Consider the following 19117-nt stretch of genomic DNA (forward strand, 5'->3'; position numbering starts at 1 on the left):
TTGATTTTGGAATCTTTTAATTCATTCCGTTTATGTTATTTTTAATAACACTGACATTGGTAAGATCGAGCAACGAATGGGCACTCGGGAGCATTTCGTAACACACATCTCCCTCCACTTCTACCTTTGACGTTTATACAATAGTCATTACAACTACGCCAGAATATGCCTGTACCCCCGGAACTCCATCCACTACACCTACTCCATGTAGTAAAACAATTAGCAGCTTCGGTTGATGGGGTCATGGTTAAAACTGTTAGTAACAGAATCACCATGGAAACACTCAACACTCTCTTGCTTACCATTTTGACTCTGTTAAAACAAATTAAAAGATTAAAAGATTACAGGAATATATAAAAGACAAATAGCAATATATTTACAGTAGAATAAATCTCGATCTACACACTATATAAAGGTACACTATACCCCACAAAATATCTACCCACAATAATATAGCTATGTATTATAATATACATGTATCTATATACAATAATATAAATATGTATTATACTATATCAACATACAATAATATAGCTATGTATTATGATATAGTTGGGTCAATCCACGTCAATTCGACCAGCGGGAAACCCACCGTCATCGATTCTGTCATAATTTTTTCATGGAAATGTTGCCTTATGAAATCTCTCGATCCAAAATATTTTCCAAAAAATTCCGACTATTAAAGATTCTGTAGACATTTTTCCGAAGTGGGGTGTTTCTAAAAGGCTGCACCCAGAAAAATGAAAAAATGTTAATAATTTCCAAATTACTTGAAGGATCAAGCTGAAATTTCACAATTGTATGTAAACCTGTACGCTGGTTCTAAATCTGGTCTCAAATCAGTGATCAGTGCACATACGCAGAAATATTATATTTTGAAGCTATGTTTCAAACTACTGTCTGAATCATCGTAAATGTTAAACGGATTTCTTAGATTCTGAACAAGCTACTTAACTTTGTTATTATAAACGTACCTGTGTGTTTGAAATCAACTCCCGTTCAATAAAATTATCGAATTACAAATATTTGAACTTGTCAAACTCGAATTGACGCCAGAAAGGATATTCAGCTTTGAATCCGAACGCAGATAAATGTTCTACTTGAGATTATCAATTGGAAAATGATACCAGCTTGGAGTACGAAAAATATAAATTAAAATTGCAGTATGGAATTGTTATTTATGCAGTGATTTCAGTAGCTGTCGTCAGGGTGAAATGTCTATCATGTAGCTATGATTTGGTGTACCATGTGTTAGATAAGTAAAAATGTTAATTGTGGACATACAGTAATTGTTAAGAAGCTATGCAATAAATAGATAACGCTTAACTCACCTAATGACAATTAGTGGTACTGCGGTAATCTCAGTCAGATATTACTGCCGTGGTCTCAGTCAGATATTACTGCTGTGGTCTCCGTCAGAAGTGTTTGACTAACAGATCTTTCCAGAATTTATATTATTTAAACCCGGATCTTTCTTTTTGACAATTAATTAATAAACGTGATATGTTGTGAAGTTAATGCATTAAAACAACATTAAACACCCTCAAAAAAGACAAGAACATAATAATAAAGAAAAGCGACAAAGGCTCGTGTTGTGTCATAATGAATTGCGTAGACTATATCTCAGAGACAATTGAATAATTCTAAACATTACACTAAATTAGACCAACCCATTTTCAAGGACATCGCAACTTTAATAAACAACATCCTACATCCAGTAGACGTGGTACAAGGGTTAATCAGCGAACTGGATGTATGAGATGTGTTGTTGACGTTTGGGAAAGTAGGACGAGGGGAAATGTGTAGGGAGTGAAGTGCTGTAAAGGGATAGTTAGATGTATTATGAATGGTTAGAGTGGCTGTGGTGTTACGGTGAAATACCATGCCGCCACCGTAACACCACAGCTTTATGATTTGTTAGACAGGAATGATGTAATGGGTGTCAACAACTGGGTATGCTGGTACCGTCGCAACGTAGCCGTGAAATATATATTGTGGGGGGGAAGGGCGGAAACGGAAAAATATACAATGTTGACAGTATGTGCCAGGCATGAGGCTGCGCAGACCGAGCGGCAGCTCGATAGGGAGTGTGTGGGAGGGTCACCCTCATAAAAAAATTTTTTTTTAAATTTCAGTTTTCTGTAAGCAGTGAAAACACTATTTTGGCATTGTTTGCGGGGTTAAACCTAAAAATCACATTAATACACCTATTGCACGATATTGTGAAACTAGCTGACGAAGACAGCTCGGGCGGCGATTGTTCGACCTGGGGCTGCTCTGTCAGTATCTAACAAACGCATTTAGTTCGCGTACAACTTTTAAAAACCGAATGTCAGTATGGTATTTCTCACATAATTGGTTATCGCAAAAACAGAGTAAACTGAAAGCGAGTAATCTCGACTCAAACCTATAGTCTATAGCCTACTTACAGTACTACACTCGTCACTAGGCTTCCTATATTATTGTTTGTGGACGGTTTACTACTCAGTGATAAGCCTGGGCCGCAAAAAGAGTTCTCGCCTTTTATTATTAGTATAATGACTTCCTCATGTGCGGCAGGTTAGTTTGCTTCTAAAAACACTGTTTTCCGTTCCAAAAAATACAAAAGTAATTTTCTACCAGATGACCATGGTTCTTTTCACCGAGACTAGATAATTTCTCTCGGTGTAAGGATATAGCTATGGATAAGTTCATACAAGGTCAATAAATCCGCGGTCACTTCGGGTCACACTGTTGAGAAAATAAACCGATGGGTTTGTTTAGTAGCAAATCGAGCGTGAATCAACTGAGTTTGTACTGAAAAATTTTTGAGTGATATGTATGAACTGTCTTCACACATTCGGTTTATAATTAGCGATATACAGGTACAGTGGCAAGTGCTGTACTTCACAGACTGTTTACCTCCGAACTACCTCCGCACGAAATCCCCGATTTGGGTACTTGTTAAAAGAAAAAGAAATAGTACCTGTGCGCATGCCAGTAAAAAAAACCCTAAGAGTTCGCGCATAAAAATGCCCGAACGTACCAGGCGCCAGGTCATCCAGTAGACGTGGTACAAGGGTTAATCAGCGAACTGGATGTATGAGATGTGTTGTTGACGTTTGGGAAAGTAGGACGAGGGGAAATGTGTAGGGAGTGAAGTGCTGTAAAGGGATAGTAAGATGTATTATGAATGGTTAGAGTGGCTGTGGTGTTACGGTGAAATACTATGCCGCCACCGTAACACCACAGCTTTATGATTTGTTAGACAGGAGTGATGTAATGGGTGTCAACAACTGGGTATGCTGGTACCGTCGCAACGTAGCCGTGAAATATATATTGTGGGGGGGAAGGGCGGAAACGGAAAAATATACAATGTTGACAGTATGTGCCAGGCATGAGGCTGCGCAGACCGAGCGGCAGCTCGATAGGGAGTGTGTGGGAGGGTCACCCTCATAAAATTTTTTTTTTTTAAATTTCAGTTTTCTGTAAGCAGTGAAAACACTATTTTGGCATTGTTTGCGGGGTTAAACCTAAAAATCACATTAATACACCTATTGCACGATATTGTGAAACTAGCTGACGAAGACAGCTCGGGCGGCGATTTTTCGACTCGGGGCTGCTCTGTCAGTATCTAACAAACGCATTTAGTTGGCGTACAACTTTTAAAAACCGAATGTCAGTATGGTATTTCTCACATAATTGGTTATCGCAAAAACAGAGTAAACTGAAAGCGAGTAATCTCGACTCAAACCTATAGTCTATAGCCTACACTCGTCACTAGGCTTCCTATATTATTGTTTGTGGACGGTTTACTACTCAGTGATAAGCCTGCGCCGCAAAAAGAGGTCTCGCCTTTTATTATTAGTATAATGACTTCCTCATGTGCGGCAGGTTAGTTTGCTTCTAAAAACACTGTTTTCCGTTCCAAAAAATACAAAAGTAATTTTCTACCAGATGACCATGGTTCTTTTCACCGAGACTAGATAATTTCTCTCGGTGTAAGGATATAGCTATGGATAAGTTCATACAAGGTCAATAAATCCGCGGTCACTTCGGGTCACACTGTTGAGAAAATAAACCGATGGGTTTGTTTAGTAGCAAATCGAGCGTGAATCAACTGAGTTTGTACTGAAAATTTTTTGAGTGATATGTATGAACTGTCTTCACACATTCGGTTTATAATTAGCGATATACAGGTACAGTGGCAAGTGTTGTACTTCACAGACTGTTTACCTCCGAACTACCTCCGCACGAAATCCCCGATTTGGGTACTTGTTAAAAGAAAAAGAAATAGTACCTGTGCGCATGCCAGTAAAAAAAAACCTAAGAGTTCGCGCATAAAAATGCCCGAACGTACCAGGCGCCAGGTCATCCAGTAGACGTGGTACAAGGGTTAATCAGCGAACTGGATGTATGAGATGTGTTGTTGACGTTTGGGAAAGTAGGACGAGGGGAAATGTGTAGGGAGTGAAGTGCTGTAAAGGGATAGTTAGATGTATTATGAATGGTTAGAGTGGCTGTGGTGTTACGGTGAAATACCATGCCGCCACCGTAACACCACAGCTTTATGATTTGTTAGACAGGAATGATGTAATGGGTGTCAACAACTGGGTATGCTGGTAACGTCGCAACGTAGCCGTGAAATATATATTGTGGGGGGGGAGGGCGGAAACGGAAAAATATACAATGTTGACAGTATGTGCCAGGCATGAGGCTGCGCAGACCGAGCGGCAGCTCGATAGGGAGTGTGTGGGAGGGTCACCCTCATAAAAAATTTTTTTTTTAAATTTCAGTTTTCTGTAAGCAGTGAAAACACTATTTTGGCATTGTTTGTGGGGTTAAACCTAAAAATCACATTAATACACCTATTGCACGATATTGTGAAACTAGCTGACGAAGACAGCTCGGGCGGCGATTGTTCGACTTGGGGCTGCTCTGTCAGTATCTAACAAACGCATTTAGTTCGCGTACAACTTTTAAAAACCGAATGTCAGTATGGTATTTCTCACATAATTGGTTATCGCAAAAAACAGAGTAAACTGAAAGCGAGTAATCTCGACTCAAACCTATAGTCTATAGCCTACTTACAGTACTACACTCGTCACTAGGCTTCCTATATTATTGTTTGTGGACGGTTTACTACTCAGTGATAAGCCTGCGCCGCAAAAAGAGTTCTCGCCTTTTATTATTAGTATAATGACTTCCTCATGTGCGGCAGGTTAGTTTGCTTCTAAAAACACTGTTTTCCGTTCCAAAAAATACAAAAGTAATTTTCTACCAGATGACCATGGTTCTTTTCACCGAGACTAGATAATTTCTCTCGGTGTAAGGATATAGCTATGGATAAGTTCATACAAGGTCAATAAATCCGCGGTCACTTCGGGTCACACTGTTGAGAAAATAAACCGATGGGTTTGTTTAGTAGCAAATCGAGCGTGAATCAACTGAGTTTGTACTGAAAAATTTTTGAGTGATATGTATGAACTGTCTTCACACATTCGGTTTATAATTAGCGATATACAGGTACAGTGGCAAGTGTTGTACTTCACAGACTGTTTACCTCCGAACTACCTCCGCACGAAATCCCCGATTTGGGTACTTGTTAAAAGAAAAAGAAATAGTACCTGTGCGCATGCCAGTAAAAAAAACCCTAAGAGTTCGCGCATAAAAATGCCCGAACGTACCAGGCGCCAGGTCATCAAGACAAGGAATACATAACAGCAGAAACAATATGATTATCTATTCGCTTAATCTGACTGCCGACAACGACATATCTATACGCTACCAAAAATACATAAAAATCCAGAAACGGAATGGTTTATTCCTAATAAATTACCCAAGGAACGCCCTATAATATCAAACTACGGCAGCGAATCATACAACGTATCACAATATATAGACCATTTCTTAATAGCCCTAGCATGCCAACACCCATCCTACCTAAACGACACTAACGTTAAGAGTCCTTGAACACACCATCTTAATATCCATCGACGTACAGAGCATGTACACGAACATCGATAATAACACAGGTATTGAAGCAGTTAGGAAAGCATTTATTAGGAACCCGCAAGCATCCAGGCAGGACAAAGAAATCTTCAAACTACTTGACATTTGTCTGAGGGGGAATGACTTCGCTTTCAACGACCAAGTTACCTCCAGTCTTCCGGGACTGCGATGGGAAAACGATTTGCCCCGAGTTATGCAAATCTCTTCATGGCCAAATCTCTTCATGGCGGAGTGGGAAAGGGAAGTTCTGGCGCTCTGCCCATTAAAACCAGATTTCTATGGGCGTTTTCTAGATGACGTTTTCATAGTCTGGACGTACACACTAGACGAATTTTTGACGTTTTTCAACATTCTGAACAATCATCATCCGTTTGACAAATTAACCCTTGACACCACCGTTTTTTAGAATAGCAACACCAAAAACACAGGCCAACTGAAAACTAAGGTATTTTTTTTAAAGAAACCGATACACATCAACTAGTGTTCAAAAGCTCCTTTCACCCTTAAACACACCTTCTCTGGCGTCATAAAATCTCAGATTCTCCGATTTCATAGGATATGTACCCAGAAGACCGACTTGGAGTCAGCATGTACGCTGGTATTTAGCAAACTAAGATGAAGGGGATAGTCCAAACGCCATCTCCGACGTTTAAAAAAACAATTCCTTAGCTGAACTTGCTGCCAAAGAAACAAATAATATGCAATCAGCAGTTAAAACCAAATCGTTTGGCCACCCAAGATGTCAAACATGCAAAATCATAAACATATCCGATCATTTCCATAACAAAACATCTGGCACACAATTCCCAATATTAGACCAACTTTCATGCAGTAGTTCAAACATAATTTATCTAATTTCATGCAGACAATGTACAAACAATACGTAGGGGAGACTCAAAATGCACTTAGGGAAAGAGTTAACGGTCACAGGTCTGACATAGTCACCTAAAACGACAAACCGGTCTCAATTCATTTCAACCAACCAAATCATGACATTTCTGATCTCATTGTCACGCCAATAGAAAAGACCAAAAGTGACTTTGGAACTACAGAAGAAATTAAAACGTTTAGGCTAACAAGAGAAAAATTCTGGATTGACAAATTGAAAACAACAGCCCCCTTAGGTCTGAATATTCATACGAATAGCGCAGTAGCCTCTTTTGTAGTTCCATTTAGCGCAACAGCAGCAAGTGCATACAAAATCATCAGAAAACACTATACTGATCTCCAAGAAAATCACCCGAAAATCTTCACACAGAAAATTATAATTGCATATTTCTAAAAATAAAAATCTGAACGACATCCTAGTGCACAGTAAATTAGACTAAACAACACCAGTTACCACCCTAACCCTAAGCAAAGAATTTATCAAACCCAAGCCCTAACCCTTAGTAAATAAAATCAACTGGTTATTAGAATCCACAGCCCTAACCCCGGGATAGTGGAAAAAATTATTTCTTTTTTTAGAATATCCCACCCCTAGTAGGAAACACACTGATGTGGCTCTCACCCGACCAAAACTGTCCTGATCTTCACCGATACACCGAGGAAAGGTGCTAATAAGTCACTTACATTACATTCTATCGAATATTGTGAAGCGAAGTGTGAAAAATAGTATTTATTATCGAGTCGTGTCAAGCGAAATTTGACAAATACTTTCTGCTCTTTCATTTATCCCTTTCTGTGCTTCACGTTACATTTCGTGGTAGAATGATTTCGCAGTGGAGAAACGACCTGAGTAGTATTTACACGTGCGTCTTGCTGCGGTACCATGAGCGTAAAACAGTCACGTGTTTTTCTTTAGACTGCACTCCGTATTGTCAGTTGAAAGACGAAGTTGTTTTGACGAAGTCAGTGAACATAGAGCCAACCACATCGTCAAAACAGCTTGTCCCTGGGGCAGAGGACTGCAATTATATTAAACGTAATGTAAACGGCGCTGCACAACGTGGGTCAATCCTGGTGAAGTGTGCATTGGTGGATGGTTCGTCCGTTGAAATTTATTTGTAATAAAATTTATGACTTTCTAGGCGTTTGTTTTCATCCTGCTTGTATAAAAGTGTTCGTTTGTCGGAAATGAACAGTACTCTTTATGGAAAGCGTACTGTTCATTTCTGTTACACGGAAAATTTTATGCCTGTATTGGAAATAAACAGGACAGTTTTATCAAAGGTTGCCACTGGCAACGAGGTAGAAGTGGGGTGTAAATTAGAGAATACCGGTAGCTTTGATAAGTCTGGTGACTGGACAAGGCCATCATTGCACTATCTATTTCACTGAACTCTTTTTGAACATTAGATGGGCCAAATTCAAACAAATGAAATGCAATGGGGTTTAACGTCCTACTGTTCTGCTCCTACTCGGCTAATGAAGACAGGCATATGCCATACAGTTTGCTATGCGGGAAATTTTGCCCGGGCACCTGCACTATGGCCTACTCTTATATCGAAATCGAACTGCCAAGGGGTCTTTAACGTACACGCCGATGTATACACGGGTCCTCGGTTTTTCGTCCTATCCGAACGACTAGACAGGTGTCCTTGTGAGGCCCTCCGTTCTACACCACTGACAAGGAGAAAGGAGAAACCACGCCTGAAAATCCTGATGAACATTCTAGGACAATGCAGTGATCGAACTCACAACATAGCGAGCAAGGGTCAAATTTAAACAAGGATCTTCAGGGTTGATATTCCAATCTATACATGCTGTACAAAGAATCTTCAAAACTAATATTCCAGTCTGTAGTAAGAAGAATTTCTCTGATGTTGTTAATATTTGACGTTTCAAACAACGTGTGAAAGTGGTTATATTTTGGTGTATTCGGCTAAATTGGTGATTGATTATGTTTGTGGAAAAATAGACAAAATCCCCTTTTCCCCACCATCAAATATTCCTGTATGCCCTAAAGATATAGGGAGATTGATGGGTTGTAAAATAAGGAATTGTTATGTAACGTTAAATGTATGTTTTGTACTATTTTGTTTCAGTGTTTACGACAAACGGTTATACATCATTTACGTCTGCTGTTGGGCCAACTATTTGTGAAATGAATCGGAAACTGTCCAAAACGAGACGAGTGGCCAACCAAACCTATAAAATGATATATTACACGTGACATTTCGCCAACAATGTTTGTTAAATTCAATTTCAAACCATTTGTGGCCACCATCTTGGATTTTCACTTCTCCTGACCTTAGCCCGTAGATTTCAGAGGTAGCAAACTACAAATATCTTCACTAATGTCCCTTCGATCAGAAACCATCGTCAAACTTTGTTCCCCGAGAAATGGTCACGGAACTTAGGGTTGGGACCCGACTATAAAGGCTTACCACTATAGACGGAGTACTATCTGGTCGTATCCTTCTCCAAAGCTTGTATGAGGTTGACCATTGAAATGTTGATGTCTGACTGTCCAATTCAACTCTTCCCAATTTCACTTCTGAACTCATTTGAGAGGAGTTCGGCCATGGACGACTTAAAACAGGTTAAAATTAAACGATGGTAAATTTTAATTTTTGTACACTGTTCCGAATTATTAAATGAACAATAAATCTCCGTATGCATCACATCTGAACTATTTGCGAAACATTTTTACAGAAATCTCAAAAACCCGTTAGGCCTATTGGTAACCAGCATTTGTAAGATGTTTAGGCCCCGTTGGCTTTCTTACAAATCTTAAAATATTTCAATCATGAATCTATGTTAACTGAGTTATGCAAGAAAATATTATTATCCTTAAACGGGAATTGACACATGTTTAAAGATTTCAAAAGAATGGGAAAATGAGTTTTTTTGAGTTGCGTTGGACAGGGGTTCACAGATGAACGAAATTCGACAATTAAAGGGGAAATAACTCTACCATGACATGTTTGTTACACGTAACATAATGTCTTTGCTCCCAAAGAAGTTCCCAAACATAACCGTAAGAACTATATTAAACATACATTATGCAAGAGCTAAATCTGCCTATTGCAATTCTTTATTTGGGCTTCAGATGTTATAGAAATTATTAATTAGACCTTTATTTGCACGACAAGCTCAAAATCAACTCTGCTGACCCATAGATGGCTTCCATACAGTTTGGATTTAAACAGCCGTCAATTTAAAATTAAATCAATAAATGGCGAACCAAGCCAGCGTTTACCGTTAGTCGCTGATGTCACTACCGGAAAATAGCCATGAAAGGCCTTCCAAGCGCGGCTACCGTAGCCATTGAGCGTGTTACTTGATAATCGAGAATATGTGGGTTATCGTTTGTCGCAAAATAACAATCTGTTTTACAGACCTAATGCGACATCCGTCTTTTATCTCTGTCCAAGATGACTGACCTTTAAAAGGTCAGACCGCTGTAGTTCTAAGGGTGACGTCACATCACAATGTTTACCAACAAAGCAAGATGGCATCGATAACGCCAAAAAAGATTACTTCTGTGGCTTGTTTTTGTTGTTTTAAAACAAACACGAGCAGGTCAATCAGATTAGACGGTAAAAAATGTACTTCTGAAAGAATTCAGAGTAAACAAACAGAAAAAAACGTCAAATTGATGGTCACACGTGCGTTGTTTACATTGAACGTAGTAATATGAACTGGTACGAGCAAAATTATATCGTTTTACGCCTCCGCGTACTATTTTCTGTACCTATTTACGCTAAATATGGAATATTTTTTATCAAGATAAACTTCAAACACCTTTATTTATTTCTCTTATACTAAAAGAAAAATGTTTCAGAATTTAATTTGTCGAAAGAAAAAAGTTAATATTTTGTAGTCATTAAGTCGCATCGATGTCATCCTTATCAGTGATTGTAGCGGCCAAGCGAATATTCACTGCGGATCAGTGTGGCAAAATAAGTGCCGCCGGTCGCAAAATTATGCATCGGCGACTATATGAATTAATAACGTAAGCCACCAGTGCCGAAATAGAAGGGGAAAATCCAAAATAATGCTTTTGCGTGAATCCGTGCACCTAAATTCCAAACGTCACACAAAACTATAGTATAAAATAAACTTGTCAACTTATCATGTTTGAAAAAATGTTTTCACTCTTATTCTATTTTGCGTATGTCGCCATGTTGGTCTAAGAAATGTTTTCCCTCCGAGGAAAAAAAAATAGTTGGTCGTAAAATAAGCGCTCACAAATAATGCCAAAATAGAATAGAAAAATCCCAAATACTTTATATTTATTTGTGTGAATCCGTGCACCTAAATTACAAAGGTATAGTATAAAATTACCTAGTCAACTTGTCATGTTTGAAAACAAAATCCCTGAGTATGTTGGACCAAGAAATTGAGAGAGCATGTTACGTAGAATTTGATATTTCAAAATATAGTCTTGAATAATATTAGTTGAATAGTTGGTAGGAAGTTATCGGAAGCATCGTTTTATCTTTTGCGTTGGTAAAAGAGGTGATTTTGGTTCAGAAATACGTAAAAAAATCTTTAAATTATGAAACGTCCAGGAAAATTGCATTTCAGGGACTCTAAGATTCAACAATTTTTCAAAAAGTGGGGGGGGGGGGGGCGAGTCACCTTAGAAAACTCGCACCTGCGGCACTCGGCTCCTGACTGCCCCACTCGTATTAAGAGCACGAGCATCAATCGGTCGCGTTTTTGCTTAACACCCCACGCCCTCCAAACATAATCGTAATGTACACCCCTGGCTCGAAAGCAGGTATGGGGTTCGCCAAGGAAAACTTCAGGTACATAAACTGAAAGTTACATACAAGTAATCATTCAACTGCTCGCCCTCGGAGGGCCTGGACAGCTGTCTAGTCATTCGGATGAGACGAAAAACCGAGGTCCCGTGTACACATTGGCGTGCACGTAAAAGATCCCTTGACAGTTGGAATTCGATATAAGAGTAGGCCGTAGTGCCGCTGTCCGGGCAAAATTTCCCTCATAGCACACTGTATGGCGTATGCCCGTCTTCATTAGCCCAGTTCGGAGCAAAACAGTAGGACGTTAAACCCCATTTCATTTCATTTCATTTCAACTGCTCGCCCTATATTTCAACCTAACCAACCTCTCAACTCTCGCATCCTTCCCCCTCAATATATTTTAAATCATGAATATTCACCAAAACCTGACGGAGAATGTATATTCAAACCCTTTTGTTCGATTCTGCATCGAAAACTCAACAAAGATCGCCATGCAAAAAGGAAAACATGGGAAATGGAGAGAAAGGCCAAAAATAACTGTGGTCCTTAGGATTAATTGGTGGGTGGCGGCGGTGACGTTCCTAGTAGCATTTTCACAAAACAAATTAAATAATAACGCACTTTTGTCTCAAAATCATGTTAACTCTGTCCCTAATTGCAATGTATCAAAACTGAATGTCAGACCTTATGACCCAAGAGCACGTGTTAGGCCACTCAACCTTCCAACCCCTTTGGTTCTCTTCCAGTGTTGGCCGAGAAAGTTCCTTAGATTTTCCGCCGTGGTCCCCCCTTGTTTGTGTTGCAGGACTGATAAGAGACAATGTGGCAGTTGGAATCCGAACAAATAGGAGGCCGCAGCACCGCTGTCCGAGCAAAAGTGCCCCATTTGTAAGTACACTGTATGGTGTATGTCCGTTTTCATTAACCCAGTCGAGGGGTTGGATGGCCGAATGGTTAGCACGTGCGCGCTGTATCATAAGGCCTGTCATTGAGTCAACTGGCGTGGTTTCGAATCCCCGGTTGTACGTTAGGGTCGCCTGTCCAGCCTCGTGGGTTTTCTCCGGGTCCTCCGGTTTCCCCCCACTGCTAAAGATCCCATACGCGCAAGCGAATTATTAAAATAAAATTAAAAACCATATGTTAGTCCCGAAATGACCTAGTTTGTGTCGAGTGGACGTTTAACCCCATTTTTCACTCTCTCTCTCTCCAGTCAGTAGAGAAACGCCAAAACTACATACAAGAATTTGTTTTGCATTCCGTTTATGTTATTTTTAATAACACTGACATTGGTAAGCTTCATCAACCAAACTGCACTCGGGAGCCTTTCGTAACACACAGCTCCCTCCACTTCTACCTTTGTCTTTTATACAGTGATCACTACATCCACTCCAGAGTAAGCCTGTACCCCAGGAGCTCCATCGGCTACACCTACTCCATGTATCAAAACAATTAGCAGCTTCGGTTGATGGGGTCAAGGTTAGAACTGTTAGTAACAGAATCACCATGGAAACGCCCAACATATTCCTGTTTACCATTGCGACACTGTTGTAAAAATAAATTATGACAGTAATATATAGTTACAGTACAATATATCTCAACACACTACACGCCACAATATATCTACACGCAATAATATAGGATCCCACAAGCAGCCATTTAGAGAATTGGGTTGTTTATTGTCCAACCTACAATCAAGCCAAAAAGTACATTCAGCTGGATTATATCTCGCCATCACTTGTCTCAAATCAATGCGTGTTTATTGCACCCCAGTATACTAGCCACATCACCCACATCACACTGTTTAACAGTGTTTGTCAACCTGGATTCGACCATGCAAATATTTTTAAATCTAGGGCGCCATCCATAATCCCACACCACAATGAATGTCAACAAAATTCTGGCTATAACACTGTCTGGTGGAACATAGAAAATAGATCGTATTGCCTATATAGTTGTTCGACGATCCAATCTGATTAAAACACAGATCTTATTTCGTTTCGTTTTTTATAGTTCAAAATTTCATTTTACTTGTCTTTACTACACTAGGATCTGGAAGAGTTGTTATATAACTCGTGTTCTGGATGATGTGAGGGATTAGCTAATGAAACGGTCTGTTACAGCGAGTTCTTGGCGTGCGATGCACAGAACTGTGGGTATCCTACTAGAAACGTCAACGCTGATTGGCTATTCAAATGTATGACGTCATAGTGTCGAAAGCCGCTCCTTTGACCTCTGAAGCGACCTCCCACTACAACTGGTCAGATCTCCTAAAACTGTGCCCTGGGGTACACCGCGTTTTAATTGCATTTGGCGAGAAATACTATTACCAACAATAACTGACTGACTTCTATCCGAGAGATACGACCCGAACCAGTCTACGACTGTTCCTGACAACCCAAAGCGGATCTCTAGTCTATGTAATAGCTTCACGTGATCCAGAGTGTCGAAAGCGGCACTAAGGTCGAGGAGTGAGAGTATCACATGAGACCGTGAATCAAGGGCAGTGACTGTATCATTGTGCACACGGAGTAGAGCTGTCTCACAGCTATGGTTAGGGCGATAAGCAGATTGATATTTAGTATATAGAGAATTTTGGCACAAATATTCATGTAAACGAGACATGACAACTTTTTCTAAGATCTTAAAAACGAATAACTTTTCAACTTCAACGGAATTATCAGTGAAATGAAATTCGATCGTTTGTCTGTTACCGCTCGTTACTTCAGTCTGTTATATAGAAGGACAACTCGTGTTTGTCATGTTTGACGCCACTTCCTGTTTCTTCCCGTGCTTGTTACTCAGCTATCGTAGCAATGATCTCTGTGTTAAAATTATATTTGGGATGTATTTAACGAGCTCTATCACATATTTTATAATGACTGACACCAATATTGTCCTTTAAACATTGTGTTATGTTTTATAGGTGACCTGATTCTGATTCTGATAATGTTAATGTGCTACGGATAGTGTTACCTATATTGTTAGTCTGGTCATTACTGTTCCAGTTATTTATTTTATGGTGATTAAAAGATCTACACGAATAACTCATCAACCTTATCATCTTAGTCATCTTCTTAATTGTGCTGCGGAGAGTCAAATATTTAGTGACTGCTGTGTGGGCGTGTACCACCAACTCATCGTCATCTCATCAACATATAAATGTGATTACTGTGTGAACCATCGTAAATTTAAAACGGATTTCTTCGATTATGAACAAACTACTTAACTTTGGTTATTATAAACTTACCTGTGTGTTTGAAATCAACTCCCGTTAAATAAAATCTACTGCACAACTAATTATCCCAACGAATAAAAAAGTTCTCTCTTGAAAAATTGAATTCCCACAAACTTTGACACAGCAAAATACCAATATGGAAGCTGATTACGTCACTCTCCCGGAGATATCATTTCGTATAAGGGGTGACAGTATAGCAAATCGGCACTTTTACGACAATTCAAGTTTGGTTTAAGAAACAGCTACAAATCTCGGCTCGGCATTGAGTTTGGGTGTTCGCACACATAACTGTCCGTATTCTTTTATTTTGTTGCCGTCTTTTACATTCTAGTAAAATCTCTGCAAATTTTATAACTTTACCTTTTGAAATATTTTGTTTTAATTTTTTGATTAGCTACTCGGATGAGATAATTTTCTTTTGAACACATATGCTACACAACAACAATTACATTTGTTTTACGGGCCTTAAATATAACCCATGATTATCTTTAATATGATAGATTAATAACATATTTTTAGTCTATATATGACTTTATGTTTACGAGTATCAGTGATATTTTCATTGTGAATAAAATTAGATAGACTGACGATCAATGGTTTCAATATGGACCGTGTATATAGATGAACAGGAAACATTACCTCCCCTCGCGCAATTACCAGTATTAAGTTAAAAAGCAAAGACACATAAATCAATTCATAATATTTTTTATTAATCTTGCTAATCTTTTTTTCTTTGCAACCCAAACATAGATAGACTACTATAAATGTAGTAAATGTATCAATACATCGTTTACTTCGGACGCGCCCATGTGAATTCGAAAAAAACATGTCGAGTTTTCGTTAAAAACAAACCTACTAAAACATTCTTTACTTCTGCACAATTAATCATCATTACGGACAGTATATTTTCATAATTTTAAAATCCTTCGTACATGCGGAAATTTGGAGTATCTAGTAAAACCAAAATGCTTACAAAAACTACGAAAATATTGAAATCGATCATTCCACAATTTTCAACTGCTGCATTTGGAAATTTCAAAGTAATAAACTGGAGAAATTCGTCACTACCGGATATGAATACTTATTGGGTTAAAAGATTATACGGTCCATGGTTTCAATATAAATCTTCAGTTGATATTTTCCGGCGCCCAAACTCAAACGATCGTAATGATCGCGCTTTGTTTTCATTGGAACACGTGGTTATCAAACTCTCTGTCAAAATTAAACCACCCCACAACAGCTGCAATGGGGTCGTCCAACACGTCACGAAAACATTGCTGTCGTCTACTCAGTCGAAAATACAAGTAAAATAGTCAAAAATTTGTCAAACATTTGTCAAGAGAGAACTTTTTAATACGTTGGGATATTTAGTTATGCAATGGATTTTATTGGACGGGAGTTGATTTCAAACACACAGGTAAGTTTATAATAACCAAAGTTAAGTAGTTTGTTCATAATCGAAGAAATGCGTTTAAAATTTAAGATGGTTCACACAGTAATGGTATTTTGAATCGGTGATATTATTAGAGAATAATTATATATATATATTATAGAAAACGATTATTATTATTATTATTTACTGATAAAGATTTATGTTTACAGGAAGGGGGTACTTTTCAGAAGGTCTGTACAGCTGTGATAGAAGATGGTGTCATTAATGAAGACAGTTTTGATGATCCAGAAATTGATCAAATGGAGATAAGTAAAGAGATTATAGAGATTCCGCAATTGGTCCAGAAGGAAACCCATAATGACGTAATTATTAATCCAGAATTAAGCCCAGTAGAAAAGAAAGATTTAACCCATTTATTTCAGGAATACTCTGATTTACCTGGATGTACAAATTTAGGGAAACATAAAATTTCTTTCAGATAAACCTATTAGACTTAAACCATATCCTATTCCTTTCGCCATGAAAGACGTCATCGTAAAAGAAGTTGAAAGTTAGGAATTATTGAAAGATCAACTCACCGTACACGTCTCCAGTTGTACTTGTAAAAAAACAGATGGAACTAGTCGTTTTTGTATCGATTTCAGAGCCTTGAATAGATTAACAGTATTCGATGCAGAACCAATGCCGAGACAGACGGATATATTTTTGAAAATTGTCTCTAGTAAATATCTGTCTAAGATAGATCTTACAAAAGGTTATTGGCAGATAGCTCTTGACGAAGATTCCAAATATAAAACTGCTTTTTCTACTCCCTTAGGTTTAATGGAGTTTAAAATGATGCCCTTTGGCTTAGTTACAGCACCTGCTTCTTTCAGTAGAAGTATGCGGTATCTTTTGTATGGATTAGATGGTACTGATAACTATTTAGATGACATTTTAGTTTTTAGCGAGACCTGGGATGATCACCTGAATATTCTCGGAAAGTTATTTTCGAGGCTGCGGTCTGCTAATATAACGGCTAGACCAAGTAAATGTTATTTTGGGTTTAATAAATTAAATTATCTTGGTCATGATATAGGAAAGAAGTGTATACGTCATATGGAAAAGAAAATAGAAAGTATCCAAAATGCTAATCGTCAAGAAACGAAGAAACATCTTAGATCATTTTTAGGCCTGGTTGAATATTATAGACAATTTATACCTAATTTTTCTGCAGTTGCTGTTCCTTTAAGAGATTTGACTAAAACAGGAAAACCTAATACATTAGAATGGAGAATGTCTCAAAATTCATGCTCTAAAAGCAGCTTTGAGGTCGACTCCAGCACTTCGTCTACCTGATTTTTCTAAGACTTTTATTCTTAGGTCTGATGCCAGTAACGTAGGAATTAGTGCCGTTTTATTACAAGAGTTTGACGATGGTAAATTTCCAATTGCTTATGTCAGTAAAAAATTACTTCCTAGGGAAACAAGGTATACAGTTATAGAACGAGAATGCATGGCATTAATATGGGGTATAAATAAGTTTCAGGAATATTTATATACAGAGCGCCATTGAAAACGCATCACTTAGTTTTTCGTATAAAAAAATGATCCTGTAAACATATCTTATTTAGTTTGCTTCTTATTGTGAACAATATTCAAATGGGAACACATCAATAACAACACATTTGTACACTTATGGATGTTTAATCTATAATCAAGGGTACAAAGTCAGAGGGGTCAAAACCAAAAGTACGACACAGATGTCAGTAGCGTGTGTGTCCTCCACGGGCCATCATCACGGTAGGCTACATCATTAACACGACCCCTGCAAATGTGTAGGGCGGTCCGGTGATGAAATGTGAATCCTCCCCACACCATTACACTTCCCCCACCCCATCGATCCGTTTCGAAGACGCAACAGTCTGCAAGACGTCACCACACACGTTGACAGCCATCAGCGTGATAAAGATGAAAGCGACTCTCATCACTGACGGTGATGGTCCCTGAGGATAGCTCCAACATAAGGTCGTCGTGCACTGAGTCCTACTTCTCTTAGACGACGTCTTACGGTGTTGGCACTTACTGGTCCTTGTCTTCCGACGACTGCTGCACCTGTTCAAGTCGCTGGGCGGAATCTGTCACACAGATGAAAGACCCGGATGTAGCGGTCTTGAGTCTGGGTTGTAACGCGTTGACGGTCACGTGTTGATCCAGTAACTCGAACACGTTCCACCAACCTTACAATAGTGGATTGATGACAATTAAAGTGTCTGGCAATAGCACGTGTAGACATGCCAGCCCTGGACATTACCATGGCTTCATTCCGTTGATTTTCAGTATGTCTGTGAGTTAGTCTAAGAAAGTTGAATTTTGAAAAATACCTGCCCGCGCACAATTTACCTTACAATAGTGGACTGATGACAATTGAAGTGTCTGGCAATAGCACGTGTAGACATGCCAGCCCTGGACATTACCATGGCTTCATTCCGTTGATTTTCAGTATGTCTGTGAGTTAGTCTAAGAAAGTTGAATTTTGAAAAATACCTGCCCGAGCACAATTTACCTCATATGGCGTATGCCCGTCTTCATTAGCCCAGTAGGAGCAGAATAGTAGGATATTAAACCCCATTTCATTTCTATATTGTTGTCATAATTTATTTTATAACAGAGTCAAAATGGTAAACAGGAATGTGTTGAATGTTTCCATGGTGATTCTATTGCTAACAGTTCTAACCTTGACCCCGTCAACCGAAGCTGATAACTGTTTTGATACCTGGAGTAGGTGTAGCCAATGGAGTTCCTCGGGAAATGGCGTATTCTGGCGTAATTGTAATGAGCACTGTATAAAAGCGAAAGGCA

The 19117-nt window shown here is 38.8% G+C and overlaps 1 long non-coding RNA gene across 1 annotated transcript; it reads right to left on the reverse strand.

The window, feature by feature from the left end:
• Window positions 1–1508, reverse strand: LOC130012519 (uncharacterized). Its single transcript, XR_008787957.1, has 2 exons — window positions 1332–1508; window positions 1–312 (listed from the first exon to the last, which is right to left on the reverse strand). It is a non-coding gene; the product is annotated as an uncharacterized LOC130012519 (long non-coding RNA).
• Window positions 1509–19117: the final 17609 nt, after the last annotated feature.

This window comes from Patella vulgata, chromosome 4, assembly GCF_932274485.2.
Source record: "Patella vulgata chromosome 4, xgPatVulg1.2, whole genome shotgun sequence".
Taxonomy (NCBI): Eukaryota; Metazoa; Mollusca; class Gastropoda; family Patellidae; genus Patella; species Patella vulgata.